General features: G+C 24.6%; 1 protein-coding gene across 1 annotated transcript in view; it reads right to left on the reverse strand.

The window, feature by feature from the left end:
* Nucleotides 1-11,151, reverse strand: part of LOC113554245 (spectrin beta chain, non-erythrocytic 5) — a 55,033-nt gene extending 43,882 nt beyond the window's left edge. The window contains exon 1 of the mRNA XM_026957997.1: nt 10,580-11,151. The gene's annotated coding sequence lies outside the window, so the exon portion shown is untranslated. The remainder of the gene's footprint in view (nt 1-10,579) is intronic.
* Nucleotides 11,152-19,038: the final 7,887 nt, after the last annotated feature.

The raw sequence follows: 19,038 nt of genomic DNA on the forward strand, positions 1-19,038 counted from the left end.
TGCATATAAATATGGAAATTTCAATTCCATAATACATAGAGTCGTCATCAAAATAATATATAACAGTATGATGCGGATGCCTGGATATATAATACTCTATAGCAATTTTCACAAGTTTTTTGCACAGACCTTATAATATTCTCAATCTGGATACGTAGTATGAGCTAGCTAGCAGATTCATACCAAGATAAAAAAAAAAAAATAAGCTCTCGGTAGGTATCAATGATTTGGTTTCTGTTTATTAATAGTTAATATAGATATAAGTTTATAATTTATTAATATGTAAATACATCAGAGTGGGTATATATTATATAAATCATGCTCCCAAAACTATGATTTTATTATATAATATACAAAATATAAAGTTTTACGATGAATACGATGGATCACTTGTCAATTGTCGTTACGGTACCTACTATAATGATGCGTAGAACGGACCAGCAGTTTCGTTTACATTGCATAGTCGTATTAATAACTAAAACGAGTTTTAAACGTGCAAATTCTGATTGTGTCGTCAAACCCGCGCCAGTCGAAAACCAAACATTAAGAATTTTATCTTAATCCGGAAACGAACGTTATATTCTTATTACGTCGTGTTTATACTTTGTATAATATAAATTGAACGAGGATAGTGTTAATACATTAAACTACGTAAAATATCAAACACGGAATGCGCTGAATATTTTATTTGGACGTATAAAAATAAAAGTAGATACAAATTATATGATTAAAAATTGTTCGATGTCGACTACTTTTTTTATTAAATAACACAATATAATCTTAAATGTATGAAAATTAAAGTACCCTATTATAATCTAATTTTTTCGTTATAATACATGTTTTGCTATTTGAAAAATTATATTAATCAAAACATAAATTAAAAATATGGTTGAAAAAATATAAATATTAATCTTTACTTTAGCTAATACCTATAATTTGATTTGAGCTTTAATTGAATATCACTGTATGAGATTTATAATTATATATTTAATAATAAGTACAAAACCATGGTTATTACGATGTAATAATTTCTGAAAAATAATTAAGTCTATGTGATTTTTTTATTAATGATATTATTAATAGTTTTATGACATAACTATAATTAAAATAATCAAAATATTAAAAATAATATAAGATATATACAATACATGTATAACATGTATATGTTATATGCATAATAAACGTTCATATTAGTAATATTAATAATAAAAAAAAATTGTTTTTAGCCATAATTTATAACAAATAATTGAACATGTGTCATGAGTGCATTTAATGTTAGTAAAAATATTCAATTTTAGAAAATTACTCATACACATTTGAAAATAACGTAACCTACCTACTTACGTTTTTAGGAAAATTATGTATTATTAACATTTAAAAAAAGGGTGGGCAAGTGGGTATCGCTCTGCTGTAACTATAGTAAAGATAAGAAATGGAGATTAGGTTACTTAATGGATGTGTTAAATTTGAATGCAATGACAGGTATCATTGTATACGAAAAACGATTCTGAACGGAGATGATTTGTCAGTCTAGGATAATTAGTAGGATATTATTATATTATAAGCTATATTTAAATTGTAATATATCGTTATTTTACGCGATTTCGTAAAAAATTAAATTTCATACGCTCATAAATTTTTTTTCTATATTGACTAGAATTATTTTTTTTACAGTTATTTGAAGAAAAAGTTATGGAAAACCTTGTGTTGGGTTTTTTAATCTTAGGTATAAATCACAAAACTGTTATGAATTTTCAACTTCAAAATTCCTAGCAAATTTTCAGGATTTTGACATATTTCGTAAATATTTGAACTTTAAATGCTTAAAAACAAAAATTGTGACTAACGAATTTTGATTTATTTACTACGATATGTACAACTTATAATAAATTGTGTTAAATTTTAAATTTTTTGGAAAGCCAATTTTTTTTATCGGCATTTTAAGAAAAAAAAAATTGAAAAACCGAAAATTTCAATTGTCTGCAAATATAGCTTAAAAAAAGTCAAAATATATTGAAAATGTAATCGTAAATATATGTTCAATATATATATATATTTTACAATATTTTTACAATGATGTTTTTTCTGAACTGGATCACATAATTATTAGATAAATGTATAATATATATTATGATGCCATGATATGTTTTGAGAAAGTATTTTTCGAGGTATTAAAATGCACACGAAATGTCAATAATTGTAATTTAATTTATAATATATTCAAAGTGATTTAATTCTTTTAAAAACATTGGAAAATATATTAGTCAAAAGTAGAAATTACGGGACAATCTTTTTTATTTTAAATTTTTTTCATGCTTATTAAATAACAGAAAATATGAAGACTGTAGTAAATGTATGTTACAATTTACCTAATAGTATAAATTTAGACTATTGTATATTCATTGAGATTTTTTAGATTTATTTAAACGTGAAATCAAAAAAATACGGCTCAACAAATAATTATATCAGGTATTTGTTTTTGAAATACCATAAAAATATATATAATCAAGATAATTTTTTTGTAAGAAAAACCTTCGCTAAAAAATCAATAAGTATATTATATAGTACATAATGTTTTTCAGTTGACTATATAATATTGTAATATAATAATATATTATAAATCGAGTATGGCGTTCATCTAAATCAATGCGATGCACCTATAAATATATATTTCTGGTTAATACTTTTCAATTAGGTACCATTTTACCTCGCATTTTACGGTACTTAAAATTAATGTTTTCAATTGAATTGTGTTTGTATATTTTTATTATTTTATAATTGAAATGATATATTATATATATTATAATATGAAAACGATATAACAAGCGACAAACTCGTGTTTATTGCTAAATATAAATATATTATTACTGATGACAGTGTAAGGTTTCATATAACTTAAATTTTTGAGAACTTGAGAAACTTCTTATTTTTATATTACTAGCCGAATAACCCGGCTTCGCTTGTGTTAAATAATCGAATCGTATTTTATAAATTGTTTTTTTTATTATAGTTAATTAAACTATTTAAAGCCTAGCCATGTAATATATAACCATTTTTATAATTTAACTTATTTTAATTTATGATATATTTATAACTGAAATGACAAATAAAATAAAATTGGAAATAATAAGAGTGATTTACTAGTAGGAGTATTTGGAACAATTTTGTGACAAAAAAATAATTTAATAAATTAAATGACGCTAAAAACCCATATCTTTAAGTCCAACCCCCTCCCCCTTCACCAGAAAAAAAAATGAAAAATCGGGCGACGCAGTAATGACACTCAAAAGAGTATTTGGATAATCTCTGTGAAAACAAATTGAAAAAAACTTAAATTGTGTTGTCACAAAATTGGGACATAAAAATGGCCTGTTTTTCTTTTATAAATATAAGGATTGATTAAATTATGATTACGGTTTATTTAGTTGTCGTATAGGTATTTAATTTATAACTGAAATATACAAATACTCTACTTATATACATCAAATATCCTTATAATGTTTCATTAATCCACTAAAAATTTAAAATAAACCGTTATCAATAGGTATAGACTTCGCCAACGAGCGAGTGGTGGTTTATGCAAGTACAACAATTGTATGCACTAATTTTATGTACACTATATACAAATTCAACACCACTTGATATACATAAGATATTTCATACAATTTTCTCAAGTTTCGTTTGTTGATATATTAAAAAATATCGATTTTATATACATAGAAGATTATTAAAAAAAATATTTTATTATATTTTAATATTCAATACCGTTTGTTACAACTTTCAAGAGTTATTGATAATAATTTGTTCTCTTAATTTTATTAATTATTGTAGTTAAGTTATTTGATCTGGATAAAATATTTAAATAATTTTATATTTAATTCTGTCATAACTTATAACAATTAACGGATATTCTAGTAAGCATAAAACAAATATTAATAATAATAATAATAATATGACTTTGAACTATTACTTATTATATTCTTTTAAGTATATTCAATTGTTATAAAAATAAATGAAGTATATAAAGTCATCATTTCTCATCATTTAAAACTAAAAATAAAAACATTGTAGAACTTTACGTAATAATTTTTAATCACAAAAATAATGATTACATTTTTACCAAAGAATTAATAAAACAAGTTTTTTTTATCAAGAGTAGGGTTTTAAAATTTCATGAAATTTATTTTCTTAAAATATTTCATTGCAATGAAAAATAAAATATAAATTATTGTATCTTAAAGTTTATAATCACGTCAACTTGCAAGTGAAAATTTTCAAAAGTTGGTTTATTATGTGAAACAAAAAAAATATATATAATAACTAATAAGGACCCAATTAATAATACAAGTGATAAATATCAAAAATGTATAATAAATATTTTTGTATATTTACTATCAATATTTTCTGTATATAATCAATATATTATTTCTAATCAACTATAACCCAACACATTTAAAAAAAGAAAAAATATTTTTCAATATTTCATTGAAATACTTCAAAAAGAGTGAAATTTCAAATTTAGAACCCTAATCAAGAGTATCACGTTTAGTGTTTGAGAAGAATATACTACTATGTATACAATTTACAAACATTTCGCATTTGTATAATAATCTTATAATAAATGATTACGATATTATAATACCATGTATATTTTAATGATAATAAATAATAAATATTTATGTATATTTCATTATTTACGTTCATTAAAATTAAGGTACAATGTACGTTATTATTCAAAGAATTCTATAGGAATTGGCACTTTAAAATAAATGATTCATTTTATTTACGTTTAATGTAAATTCAATGTAGTTGATATTCCATACATTTTATGTTTCGCTTAGAATGATCAAATTATACACACACCTAACATTGGCAAATATTTCTACAGTTATTTAATCAGTGGATTTTATTGTTCATTCATAATAAGTATCCATATGGAAAATAAAAATTATTTAAATAAAACGTTTTTATAGTATTTATTTTTTAGACGCGATGAATAATAGAGTTTATTGACATATTAATTTAATATTGAATCTTAAAAATTCTGAAGGTTGTAAAAAAATATAGAGAGTATATTAGGCATTATGAGAATATAATTTATCATAATTTTATAGTTATAAAAGAAACAGATATTTAATAATTTTACGTTATCTCGGATACACATATTTTTCCGTAAATTATTGGTTATAACAAATTATATTATATGTAATATGTATATTGTATATTAGATAGATTTAAACAAATATTTAATAATAATTATCCTTAAACCTTATAATTAATAATAAAAATACGTATACACGTGGTATTTTAATGAATACATTTTGTTTGTTTACTTTTATCTTTTTCACATACCTATACATATATTGATTAAGTTTATAGTAAACATTCAAGGAAAAATTAAATTAAAAGAGAACCTCCCTATACTTGAATTAAACCTTTGTTTTATGGTTTTTATCTTTTAGTGTCCACACACAATTTATTAATATTCATAACTGAATATTTTATGAAAACTTTAGTGATTGAGATTTATTAAATTTTATTTTTAAGCTAATAGTGACAAAAAGTACTTTTGAAAATTAATCCTTTTTTAAATAATCAAAAGTTTTGTGTTTTTTTATTTTAAATAAGTGAACAATTTAATAACAGTATTTGTTAAATGCTAATATAATTCGTAAATGATTAAAAATTTTGGATGAAAATAAATCACTAAAGAGTATTAAAAATATACTAAACATTAAAAAAAAAAAATAAACTTTTTTTATATGAAAATAAATGATATACTACACAAATATAATAACACTGTGATTAATGTCCAACGTCAGTGAGACATGAATCTATAACTGAACTTTTTTTTAATACAAAAATGATACAAGCAATTCATACTAAGAACGATATTACTTTGTAGCGAGTACCCTGTGGTCGCGGCGTTGGTGAACAAAGATTGTTGGCCAGAATATATATTGATTTATTAAGATTAATACAAATAAAACCTTTTCTTATAAGTTAATTTTCAATTAAAATCAATTGTTTAATTTTAATATGTTCATTCAATCTTTCGAGCTAGGTTATAGAACAATGAATACCATATCTACAACATAATGTTTGAATAATACTTGCGTATAACCAATTAATATTGTTCGCAGCTGGATTCGATCTATGTATTCGTATCTATTACAACGTTTTAAAAAAAATAAATGTTATCGGTTGTTATTCTGTTTCAAATTATGTAATTATTGTTAACATCGGTGAAAATATAAAAAAATACCATAAACAAAAAGTAATTTAAATTTGATTTTATATGTATGCATAATTATTTTCACGAAATATATGTGTACAAACAATAGTTATTGTGTATACATTTTTGAAATTTTTTGAACTTGAAATTAAATGTACAAAGTATGATGTATGTATAGATTATTAATTAGTATATAATATGTATTAAGTACTATTTTAGGTGTTTTTATTGTTAAAATACAATATCAGCTGAATAATTAATGTTGTTCCGTCATTTTCAATACGTCAGAAAGACGAAAAATATAAAATAGAATACCTATATAGTGAACAATAGTAATTAAATATATTATATATATATATATAGTATAGTAGAATAATAAATGTTAAATGTAATACTATACTTGAGATTTAAAGATTTTTAATAATTTTTATTGTAAATTATTCGGGGGAAAATAATCAAAGAAAAATATTTTTCTATAACTTTGTCAACCAAAAAACTAAAAACTATTTTAAAAATAAAAATTAGTTGATATATTTTTGTATATGTACCCGAATTATGAATAAACAATATTTCAAGAGAAAAATTTGTTTCATCATACTTATATATTTCTCTTAAGATAAGTTGTACAGTTTTTATTACAGTAATAAAGTTAATTTATATTTGTTTTCTGAAAATACTTATAAACATAAGAATATAACAGAGAATATAATTTTAAAATAGAGATATCAAAGTGCTTTAACAAAAACGAGTATATTTTATTTGTCATTTAGCAAGATTAAAGTTTTGCAAGCAACAATTTGTCATCAACGTACACTAGGATTTTTTTGTTCTTAAAAAAGAACATTTCTAAGATTGAGTGAATTTAAAAACTTTAAGAGAGGTCGTTTAATGGCTAAACATTGTTATTTAAAAAAAAAAACATTCGTGTTCAAATAATTACATAAAATTAATGTTTATATATAAATGTATGAAATTTAAATTTGGTCTAGTTATTTTGGTAAATAAAATATCCCCGAAATATTAAATTTGAACATCACAAAATTTAATTTTTGATTTATTAAATTTAAATTACGATATTATCACAGTAAAATTAATCAACTAATTTTATATTAAACGCCCATCGTGAAAAAACAACATACAATTACTTTTTCAATGATTCATTGAACTAATGATCAGCCGATAAAACCAAGTAGTTTTTATTATTCATCTAGTACCCAAGTAATGTGCATGTCTGAGACGACAAAGGGACTACTCTTTATATTGAAACAAAATTACTATACAAGCTTTTAATGAGCATACGGTTAATGAGTAATGACCAACATTGGCGACATTTTGTTCCACGAAAGATATGTAGGATTTTTTATCTTGCGACCCATTATACAAGCTTCATTATAATTTTTAATTCAGCAAACGATGTCTAAATTTCCTACAGAAACCATTAGAAACTAAACGAATTCGCATATATATATACAGTATACTAAATACTAAATTTATATATACATTTATAATGTAAATTATTATCGTTATAATATAAACACAGTTGTGTAAAAATAATTTATTTCTAAAAACAAACAAATACTATATTCAATAATACAGATTTTGTATCAATATTATATACACTGTAGATAGCTATTAAAACAATCACGTGCAATTCGATATAGGGTAATTACTATTTTTGTTAGTTCTATACATTATCGATCTTTATAGCTTTAAGAAACGGGGCACTTTAAACAACTACAAAATATGTCAGTCAAGCAAATAAATGCAATTTTAAAATTGTGAAAACTTTCACGTCCTACGAACGAAGAAAGTTTTACGGGAAATGCCAAGAGTGTGTTACGTTCAGATAAGGTTTTATTTTTGTGTGATGGACGACTAGACCGAAGTTTAACTCTGTTGTTTTTCTCTCCTTTCAAAATCAGCCATCCACCAATCAGAATGCTGTCCAGCTCCAGCAACGCAGCAATGCGGTTATAATGGTAAACTGGTTTTGTTTTCGTGGTCGAATGACAAATGCATTTCTACATTGCATGGTGTAAGTAGGTACCCCTTTACAAAATGTCAACAATATGACGAGAGTTTTAATACGGTATTATAACTTGGAAGTTAAATGAATTGATTTTTTGTTAAACAAGTCTAGGATCTGTGAATAAGGTTATTAACTCGTAGAAGACCTTATAGGACATAGGTTCTTACTTATAAAACACAATATTGATGGTATCAATGCACCATATAGTAATTTAATGGTTTTAATAGTTCAATCAGTAGGTATAGGTATTACCATTGATTATAAAAATACTATAGTATTACGATGACCGCAACTAGGTAAGTAGGTACATAAGAAAAAAAACAACGATAATGAAGGATTATGATTATTTTTAAACAATAGAAAGGCAGGGCTTGTACAATTGTTAATGGGCATCGTTTACCTGCAGCAATGCACAAGAAAATGTTTTTTATATAGGTAATAGATAGATACTTCAGCCCTTTTTATTGTTGTTTACAGTGGAATTTCGTTGTACCTTTTGTAAGGCAGAGTTCACGGGTATAATAAAACAACAGTCGTGTAAACATTGTACAAATTTGACGTGACAAATGATAAATTGAATGAAAAAAGTTCTCGTTCTATGATATTCATTTTATACGTTCCAAGTTTATATGGTGGAATAGAATTGTTAAATAAAATACAAGGTATTTATTATAATTATGAATAATAACATTCATCTACCTTACGATAATTTTTCTACTCTACACGCAGTAAAATGGCAAATTTCGATAACGCACATACCGTTATACTAAAGTAGATACTAAACATATATATGTATTTGTCGATGTGTTCGGATGATGAAAATTCACGAGTAATTACATACGTCCACATCGTTGCAAATACCAAGGTATTCGAACCATGTTTCCGGTTAATTGTTTGTCTGATGGCAATATTCAGCAATAAAAAAAATAATAATAATAATCACCGAGCTAGTTTTTACAAATCTCATGTGTTCGAACGTTGTTGAAGCGATCGGCTTAAAGCAAGTTTACTTCTTTATTACTTATCGACTCAGTTCGAACTATTTGTTTCGTAATTTCAATGACAAATACTGTTAAAAAATAATTTAACGAATAGATAATGTGTAGAGATATAATATGATTAATGATAAAGTTGGTAAATATAATTTATTTTGCGTATATAGCTTATAATTTTGTTGTGGTACGCTACCGCTGCCGCTAATTAATAATAATATTAAAAAAAAAAACCGTTAAGTTCATCATGGCCAGTATTGTAAAATGTAGAGCTTTATATAGATAATTTCCCATTGTTTTTAGTTAAAATATATAATGGCTCTAGTTAAAAAGGAAAATTTTAAGTGAAACTTCAATAGTTTCTCTTCAATAGTATCAGTGTTTATAAAACCGTAATTTACTTATTTTTAAGCACAAGACCTATATCATTTGGTAGCGCTATATTTTTTAAAAATGTAGAATAAGCATGCTTATATTTTAGTTCAGGATAATTTATAAATTTATAATTAGAAGTATTTGATTGGTTAAAAGGTGTAAAAAGTATAGTAAAAAGTAGAGTTCAAAGTAGTGAACTATAAGCTTTTTACTTTGTTTTCGTTATTGAAAAACACTACTAAAACTAAGTGATACGTTACAATTACATTACTAAAAAAGTCTTCTAACTGAATACACTCATTTATAATATAAAATACAAAATAATAATATTATATCAACCGTTCTTTTCAAACGCTTCGTTCCACGACCGGCTGTACTATACACTATAGTGTAAATCGTGTAAGAGAACACTTTCTACGAATACGTTTGTGCCGCAGTAACGGCTTAAAAAGTACAAATTATGTTCCTCGGCCGGTGGTGTAATGTGGTAGGTACATTATAAACTATATGACGAAATTAATATTATTATTATAAAATCTCTAGCGTAATTGTAGGGTTGTTGATATAACATATAATTGTATCCGAAAAGCAAATAAGACACGTGATGGTAATATCTCAACATACATACACACAAATACGATAAAATGTCGGCACATTTACGATATTACGACAAATAAACCAAATTTCACCAATCGGGAAATACCGTGGCGGCGCCGGAGACTTTGACGGGCTGGACCACTCCGTAACGGTAAATGGTGAATGAACCGTATGTTTGGCACCTACATTTTACCTACATTAGCTGTTGATTGAATTTGCACAATCGCATAGATCACCTAGTCCCATTATTTGAGTGTAAAAGTATTCTTTCCACGAATTACGTCTACGTTCTTAAACTTTAACTTATGATATTACGGTCATACCAAAATTTTTGCTGGGATGTTTACATACCTTCGAAACGGGATCTCGTCGGCCCCTCGTCGACTTTCGCCAATTGCCCTCACTCTTCTATCAGCGAAACGGCGCGATTTACCGAATCCTGATGATCACGCGGCCCGAGAGACCGCGGTGGTGTGCCATAAAGATACGGCGAGGATATTATAATTGTATAATATTTACTGTCAATCGAGACCGGCGCAGGATTGCGAACTGTGAAGTTAATAATAATCGATGAAAGCAATAATAATAATATTATTGTTTAGTTATAATCGGCGGGTGGGCGCGCACGCGTAGCGAGCGAATACCTATTACCTACACACAACACATTAAACACTGTCACCGACTCTAACGGGCACGCAGATAAGCGAGAAGAAATGAAATAAAAACAAATTTCCGCGTAAATAACAGCTACGTTTTTTTCATGATAACAACTATAATATTATAATATATTTTATTAAGATAATATTATGAAGTATATCGTGTGTTTATTATTATTCGGAAACGGCGGCACCCGATAACACGAGAGAGCGTAGTAGACGCGTGACGATACGCGCCACTAATATCAACGCACGGGAACGAACTGCCCGAGTGGCGGCTCCGGTGGCGGCCACGAATTACGATTTACGACACAAGACCACGCGCTCACGCACGCACACGCACCTGTTGATCATCTTGAATCGGTTGCATTCTTAACACTCCGCCGCCGTCGCCGCATTCCATTCGGTCGTAGCGGCTGCCGCGGCAATGGTGGTGGTCGTTATCAGTCTACGCCGCCGTGTCCCCACTTGCGACCAATGACGTAGAGTGCCGGGCCACGGAGTATACAAACGGTCACGACTTGGGTTTCTCGATCGCGCGGCGAAACACCAGCGCAACCGAAATGCTGTGTTCGTTAAGCATATTATTATTATTATTACTATTATTTTGCGAACGGTATTTCCGAGGTCCGCGGTCGTGATCACGGACGTCCGACGAAGTCGGCATAGGATAATACGCGCGTCATGTTTAGGTATCTATCGATCGCATGGCTGATCATGCATGGCTTAATGGTCATCTACAATACATCGTCAGTTCTTTGCGAATTGTGCGATGTCCGGTCGAATCGCCCGGAAAGGGGAGAACTTAAATGCTCGACGTTTTCTTTTTCGTCATTTTTTATGTCATTGATCTGTGATCAATCATATTGTTGGAAAATTTAAACACACTTATGTAAATAACACAACTCTTATTATAAATTTGCATTTTCGTACTGCACGCAAAAATAATGTTGCTGAAAATAATTATTATTGATGTTCCGGTACATTTGGCGTAACATTGTTAGGTAAAAACGTTCTGTGATTGGCATATAGTTAAATAGTATAAACAAACATTACACCAATATACATACATTTTATTTATAATTCAAAGTTGATACATTTCAATAAATTCATTGTGAAATTATCAATAGTAAAAGTATATACTATTGATATCAAAATGTTGACATTTTATTTGTACCTATATTATTCAATACTGGTGGATACAGTAAATTCCAATTTAGTTAACTGTAAATATTACTTATTTTCCTATTTTTACACGGTACAACTTTTAATATTATATAAAACAATTAATTACGTAAACTATACCATCCAAGATCCAACTATACCTATACTTATGAGTTTGGTGTTATTACAGTTATTACTTTATTATGGTTATAAAATATGTATAGTTGTACCTATGTGTTTTCTAATAACAAAATTACTTTGATATAAAATCATTGTTCATATGTACATGTATTGAATTTATTGAATTTAATAATTGTTAAAAATTGTTAATTGTTTGAAATATTAAATTATACTTTGAACCCAAAAACTGAGAATTACAAATGTGTAAAATGAAAGTAAATAAGAAATTAAGGTTTAACTACTTTTCAAAAACCATAGATGGTGAAATATTATCGCAGACTAAAATAGGTAAAGTAGGTATCTATATAAATTACATAATTATTTATAATATTGATTTAAGTTCAGATGTGATGGTAGAAATTTGCTTATTCTATTAAGTTTAATTTGGGCATACATTTAGTTAGGTATGTATACGTTTGTATTATGCGTGATCGTAAGTGCACAACGCTGAAATAAAAATGGTTATGAATGTTTTTTTTTTTTTTACTTTTATGGGTATCTATATTATTTAACAGCTCTTTATATAGATAAATATATTTTAGGGGCTTATGGCCTATATAATATAGCCCATAGGTGCCACTTAAAACATTTTTATACGAACGTTCTCTGGAGATATTACAAAATGTGAATTTATGTTTATTTTTATCGTTTTTTTAATTTCAAACGATTTTTAATATAATATTTTTTATTATTCCACGAACAAAGTGAAAGTTATATTATTTTTTTAAATTTAAAATGTGAAGTACAATAATACAATGTTAGTTCTAACTTGGTATAGTTTTTGAGTAAAATAATAAATTGTATATATATATTTATTTATATTATTGATAAAAGTAAACGTATACGTTGAAAATGAATTATGCTTACTCAACGTTCAAGTAAAATGCATTATTATTTATATTTATTTTTTAAACAATATCGTAGCTACTCAAAACTCTGAACAGTCTGAACATTACTTTTATTAAATTTAGAAATAGAGATAGCTATATGCATATATACCTATAGTTAAAATGTAATATAATATGTAAAATAAATACCTAATTATTATATAATTATAATATATACTCGTATAATATTTAAATTTTAGATAGGTACGCAATTTGTTACAACATTTATAATAAGTTTTATTGCAAATACTAAAACTGTATTTTATCATAATAATTATTGAAGCTGCCGGCACTATTTTACATTTGTACTATAGTAAAGTTGTAAATAATAAGTGATTAAACTGTAAAATTGTAGTTCAATATTAAAATATTATTGAACGAGATCGTTTTTTTTTTTTAGTGGAATGAAAAACAAGAATATAGGTATACAATATAAATAATGTTTATACTATTTATTAAAATAAATATAGTTTCGTATATTTTAAAAATGTTGTGTAACATGCATAATTTATTGTATAAAGTGTTATTAATTGAAAACATTACAACGGTGAAATAGACAAAGATCGAAATATATTTTTGGAACATATACCTTTTCCTTTTAAATCATTAAAAGTTTATTAATCAAAAAGATCATAACGATTTTCATTCAAACTATCGAATATTTTAAAAGTTGTCTTACATTGAGCGAAGTAAAAATACATTGATATGGTAGAATCTATAATGTAGTAAAAATAAAACCTTAAAAATAAAGTCGACTTATAAATAAAACCTATGAAGCAACTATATTAAATATCAATAAGTTAAACAATAACTATATACCATATACGTATATAATTGTTTCTAGTTTTATATTTTAAAACTAATTTTTAAATCCATTACAAAGATAGCGTATAGAAGATGTATTTCGGAGGTTAATTACATATTATATAAATTAATTTTATTGTCTATATATTACCAGCTCAATGGACAATGATAAATAAAATAGATAAATTAAGAATAAGTTTAACTGTTTTGATGATATTTTACTATAGGTACTAGACTTATACTATATAATAGAGTCAATCTGCCATCGTTCTAGGTTTCTACTCATAATCATGACGTTGTAATAAAGCTATTCTTCAAAATATAATATCAAGGAATCCAATATTAAAAAATATTTAAACACAAAGAATAAACCACGAATCAGGACAATGGTATACCTTTATAAAAAACAATGTGTTAAATAATTCACGGAGTTGTTGTTTTGTATACCTAAACCTTTACACATCAAATCTATTATAACAATTTACTTTTTATAAGTAATTTTATAAATAATATTTGAGTAGATATTAAAATACGTTTTTGTTTAATTGTTTATTCTTAATGATAGGTATGCTTTAAAATTAAATTAAAAAATATAAGTCTGAAATGTAATAATGTAATATGTATAATATTAATATAATTATTAACTATATATAACAATAATTTAAATAAAATATAAGTTATTATATTATAATATAATATAATATGTATATAATCAGTGTAAGAACAATTATTTTTCCGTAAAAATCACAACAATTTTAAAAAAAACATAAAATACATAGATTAGATTAATTTATTAACAATGTGTAACTTAATTTTAAAATAACCGATGTACAGTTAATATAATAGTTTATTATTATGTAATTTTCTCTAATTTATTCTAAAATTAATATTATTAGTACAATAGCACCTATAGTATTTAGTGCATATTATAATATACATATACTCTGTAATAATCCATGTCTACAAGTAGTAGTATACCTTCAATTGCAGGGATCTCACTTGCAGCCAAAGCATCATAACATTATCAAATTTATAGCAATATTTTAAAATTATAACTAATGAAAAACAATTATTAAATTATTTTCAAAATACACATAATGATTAAAATTATTGAAGTTCAATATCAAAGTTAAGAAAAATATTTACAACTAAGCCTAAATCTATTTAAATAAATTATATTATTAACATTTAAAACAATATTGATTATTAGTACAATAATACACGAACCCTCCATTAATATAAACTATATTATATTTTTATACTTGGTAATCCACATGAAAACAATTTTTTCCCGCGGAAAAAAAAAGGATGGCATAACTGATTTCAGGTAGAATGTTTAAAAAAATAAATACTAAAATATTTATTTTTGTGAATTATCAGTAAGCATTGACTATTGTTTATTCTAACACATGAACTGAATGTGTTTAAGAAAAAATTGAATGAAAGAAGTTTTCTATCAATTCGATTAGGTACTAATTAGGCTATAACGGCTCTAAACTACAGAGCATTATTTGACCAAATCGTTTTTCAAATAAGCAAATAGTTATTATTTTTCAATATTCATTAATTATTAAGTGCTTGTTAAAAATATTTTGTTTTTTTAGGATTCAAAATATTATAATATGAAAAAGTGAAAAATAAAGAAACTGTAGTTGTTTACATTTTTAAAATAACATACAGTTAGATTTTTTATTGCCTAATTTTGATATAATGATAAAATAAATAAGAAAACGTTTTTTTTTAATGACCTATATGTTCAAATTATAGTTAAAAAATAAAATATTAAACAATTGTCAGGGAATTATTGTAACAGATAGAGGAAGCAATATTTTATTCATTCTTATTTAACAACATAAATGAGAAAATTTTAACACTATTCTTCGATGAAATAATATTACAATTAAAATAACGTCCTGTACTTAATATATCTTTAAAATATTATTAATCATTTAAAATATGATGTCTACACTATATTTATCATAATGAAAAAAAAATTAACGTAGTTATCCTAATTGTATACAGTTAATTTTAGTTAATTAGCAATAACTTATGTAAAAAATCTAAAATGGGTATGCTCTTTAATGCCATTTTTTTTTGTTTATACTAATTGCATTATTAATAGTTATACGCTTATTTTTTTTTTTGAAAACTGTTAAAATATTAAATATTACATCCCACTAATGCGAACGGGGGAAACTCGTTAGGGTAGTTATAGAAGCTGTATATTACAATTTATTATATTATAAATATGTACAATCAAAATTAGAAATAGCAATATTAATAATATAGTTGCTGTTTGTGCTATTGGAAGATATCAATTACTATAATACGAGTTCTATTATTTCCATAAAATAAAAATAAATATTAATTTGTTTTTCAGAGATTTATAGTTTATTTTTGCACATAGTTCATTGCTTATAAACTTACAACTTTGGTCGTCTTGGTTTTCATTGTAATATTTGTTATATTAACTTATGCATTAATTTCATATATGTTTAAAAAATTAAAAGGTCAAACATAACCATTAATCTCGTATGAACACATCAAGTTAGGTTTATATGTACCTACTACCTATATTGTATAATATTATATCTAAATTCCAGAGACTGGACCCGTATAACGATTTAATATTTTTAATGACTAAGATCAGTAAGACTTTAATATTTCATAGTTTTAGATGTATCAAGAAAATAAATTAAAGTTTCAGTTTAAGCTCTTTAAAATAAAAAAAATTAATTTTCAATTAAAGCCAGTAAACAACGCCACAACGGTAATTCCAACATAAATTCCTTAAGACTTAAAAAAATTATAGCGTAATGTGATTGTAAAATGTGTGTAGGGATTTTAGGTACAGTGTATATTAGGGCTTATATATTATAGGTTTAATATAACTTATTCCCTAATTTTATATATGTATTGTTAATTTGCAATTTTCAAGCTTAATAGTGAATTCTAAAAATTATAATAAAAAAAAATATATTATAATGAATAAAACAAAAAGTTGGACTAGTAGATACTACAGGTCTACTGTACAGTAGATACTAGAATGCGTTATCGCGATGGATATGTTAAATTTAAATTCAATGATATGTCTTTGTATAATATGAATAAGATTCTAAACAGAGACAGATTTCATAATATTATGTTTTGTTGATATTACCATTAAAGTAATTTATTTTATTATTAGTAATACAGTTGGTTGAATTAATTTTTTTCGAAAATATTGATTTTAAAATATCATTGTATATATAAAATTTAATAATATGAAATATTACAATTGGTTTTAATTTCCCGCGAATAATATTTTTGAATTGTAACATATAATACATATTATAATAAAGAAATTTGTTTTATTCATATTTCATAGTTTAAATGTGAAATTTGTCCAAATTTTTACTAAAATATCTAATATAAATTATAAATTGCACTTACATATCTCTTAGATATTTTGGATTTAGAATGAAGTATTTATAAGGAACTTTGTATTAAAGGTTTGAAACCTTAGTAATAAAAATGCACATATAAAATTTCAAAATTACTTTACTGGCGATATTGACAGAATTGAAGATCAAATGCTTATTAATTCTTATCAAAATAAATCGTGCCTATATATTTTACATATTTTTATTTAACTATAAGAACAACTTATGTGAGGTTTTGTACTACATTTTTATCAAACGAAGATTTATTAACATTTATAGAAATAAATAAAAAAAAAATTAAAATTGTATCATCTATGTAAAATGGTTATATAAACATTTGGTGAAAATTTCAAGTATCTACATTTATTTGTTTTTGAATTACATCAAAAAAATAAAATCGATTTTGTCGAATATTGGATGTGTTTTAAAATTACTGCATTTTCTTGGTTATTTTGTAAAGTAAATACTGAGAGTTTTTAATTTTGACTTCTTTAAAAGTGTAAAGTATAAAATAGATTCAGTTTCTATCTAAAACCACCACCAGAGTTGAAAATCAAATCAATTTTTTAACCACTTATTGTTTATAGTGTACCTATAAATATATATATAAACTGTAAAATCAATTTATTTATTTTGCCGCAGTTCAGTGTCTAAAATAATTAATATATTATTTTATCTAAACTACATAATTACTGAAATTAATTATTGAAACTAGAAATGTTGTAAAATGGTAATTTTGGATAACAACCGTAAGAACAAAATATTATATTGAACCAATTAATATTATTTTGTTTTTCTGAAAAAATCATTGGGTTTCCTTGTAATTGGTAGTTGGTTAGTTTATTTATAAAACCAATATAATGTATATTTCTAATGATAGATACATTTTATATTTCAATATAATTTTGGAGAATATAAATTTTCAAGTGTGTAAACATATATTTTAATATTCCACCTATTTCCACTTATCAAAACGTAAATTGTGTAAATGCCTTGGTAAAATGTACTACTACAATATCGACCTGTGTAAATTCTTTGAAAAAGTATTTTGGTGTTAAATTTTTACTGTATTTCAAATTTATTCAAAAACCTGACTATTAGTTTAGAAATGGTGTTTTTTTTTACTTCATTTTTACCAGAAAATTTTCTTAATACAATTAAAAATAAAATGTTGATATTTTAATAACATAAATATTAATTTACTATTAAAGGCTCAAATAAATAAAAAATGAACATTCATAGGTATCAACATTTATTGATTTTAATATCAATGATGAATACGATTTTATTTTGTTTTTTCATTTCTTCGATTAAAATAAATATTTAATTGCAAAATTAATCTCCAAACTTTTTGACAAGTTATTTAATTTTTAAAATATGTTATAATCATCAATAAAAATGATAGATTATTATAATAATATCTATCGGTATTCATTAATGCTGAACATATTATTATAATACATGTATGTAAATTATATTTGCGCTTTTTGAAATATGAATGTCACTTTAATTACAATCCTATTTCAATTTAATTATAAATATCTGATTTATTTAATCGACAAATGTACAACGTACTTATTAAAGTTTTATATACTATTATATTCTATTTGGTATATAACAATTTAAGTTTATTGTAAATTTATAATATTATAAAAAACGACAGAAGCATATTTAACTATTACCGTATTATAATTGTG

This window comes from Rhopalosiphum maidis, chromosome 2 (genome assembly GCF_003676215.2).
Source record: "Rhopalosiphum maidis isolate BTI-1 chromosome 2, ASM367621v3, whole genome shotgun sequence".
Classification (NCBI taxonomy): Eukaryota; Metazoa; Arthropoda; class Insecta; order Hemiptera; family Aphididae; genus Rhopalosiphum; species Rhopalosiphum maidis.